A 2,012-nucleotide genomic window follows, 5' to 3' on the forward strand; every position below is an offset into this window, starting at 1 on the left:
TTCGGATTTTGTTCAAATTTGGATATGTTGTAGCCTTTAGCAATATATAAACGTATCTCGAAGGATTTTTGAAAATTTGCAAAAATTGTTGATTGTGCAGCTGTTTGACATATGAGCCGCTCAATGCACACATCGATTAACTCCACTTTTTGAAAAATCTTAAATTTAAGTGTCAAAGCCCTTGGTATAGTCATAACTTTTTATATTTATAATAACTTTCCTGAATAATAAAGATTAGCACCGTTAAATGGCAAATTTTTTTGGCCATTGAATAATAAGTAATTTATTTCAGAAGCCATTTCGATTAACTCCATACTCTAATATAAATCGTTTCAGTAACGCTGTATCTGTTCTGGCCGTGCATCGACGCTTATTTGTTTTTAAACAGCCGAAGATGCTCTCTCCCTCTCAATAATATTCGTAACAAAATCGCATCGGTAAACAGATAAAAAGAAGCACAATGCAAACGGTAGTTAGTATAGCAGTGATCTCGCACGCTGAATGTTACTGTGTACTTCTTAGTCTTTTCAACATTACTCCCAGATTGTTTTTAAAGAAATAAATATTATACCGTTATAATCAAGATGAGTGAGACTAATAATGTGAGTGAGGAAAGCAGTGATGATTCTTCAATACGATTTATCAACAGAAAGTCTGGTCCAAGAAGACGTTTATCGTTTTCCTCGGATTCATCGGATTGCAACAGTACAAACCCAACAAACACATTGATTGGGAGGAAAAGAAGTCGTAATCCTGTTAAATGGATACGAAATTTACAAAAGCATAACAGGATAAAAGGTTTGGCATACAGGAATAGGGGAGGAAAATTAATACCTGCAAAAACATTTGTCGATATACAATGCAGATGCCGTCAAAATTGCAATCAAAAAATTATTTCGGATGAGAGAGAGGCTGCCATGAAAGAATTTTATAGTTTACATAGTCAACTTGACCAAAATATTTTCTTAAGAGGTTGTATCAAAGTTAACGAAATAAAAAGAAGGCGCCCTACGAATGAAACTAAAGAACGAAGATCACATTCGTTTACATATTACTTTCGAAAAGAGAGACTTGATATTCCCGTTTGTAAAAAATATTTTAGAGACACTTATCAGGTGAGTGACGGGCGGATATACGATTGTTGTTCTAAAGAACAAGTTACATCTTTGGTTGATAAGCGCAAAGGCCGCGTTGCAAGCAATAAAATAGATGATACAAATGTTATAAAGCATATAAAGTCATTTCCAGCCTACAGTAGTCACTACACCAGAGCTCATAATCCAAGACGACAATATTTAAATCCTGACTTAAATATTAAGAAGATGTATGAACTATACGTCACAGAATGTGAAAAGGAAAACGTAGCACCAGTGAAAGAAAAATATTACTATAATGTGTTCTCTACAAAATTTAATTTACATTTTAAACAACCATCAAAGGATACGTGTCAAACTTGTGATGCTTTTCAAATAAAAATTCAATCTTCAGACGATGAGGGAATTAAGATGGCAAAAATTGAAAAGGAAACTCACTTAGAAGAGGCTGAACGGGCTCGCAGTCAAATGGCTGCCGATCGAATGGCAACATCGGAAAAATTGTTCGTATTTTCTTTTGACTTGGAAAAAGCTTTAGCCTTTCCCAAGTTGACCACATCCGTAGCTTATTATAAGCGAAATTTATATGTTTATAATTTTGGATGTCATGAATTCAATAAAAATATAAGCCACATGTTTGTTTGGCCAGAAACTGAAGGATCTCGTGGGTCTCAAGAAATTTCATCTTGTCTAATAAAGTACATAAAGACTTACGCTGCAAACTTCGAAAAAATAATAACATATTCGGATTCGTGTACCGGGCAAAACAGAAATATTAAAACCGTCTTAAGTTTATTGAAACTTGTTCAAAGCACGGAAATCAAAGCTGAATCAATTGACATGAAATTTTTGGTAAGTGGACACAGCTATTTGCCCAATGACTCAGATTTTGCCATTATTGAGTCATGTGCGAAAAAA

Source organism: Dufourea novaeangliae, unplaced genomic scaffold, assembly GCF_001272555.1.
Source record: "Dufourea novaeangliae isolate 0120121106 unplaced genomic scaffold, ASM127255v1 scaffold167, whole genome shotgun sequence".
In the NCBI taxonomy this organism is placed as follows: domain Eukaryota; kingdom Metazoa; phylum Arthropoda; class Insecta; order Hymenoptera; family Halictidae; genus Dufourea; species Dufourea novaeangliae.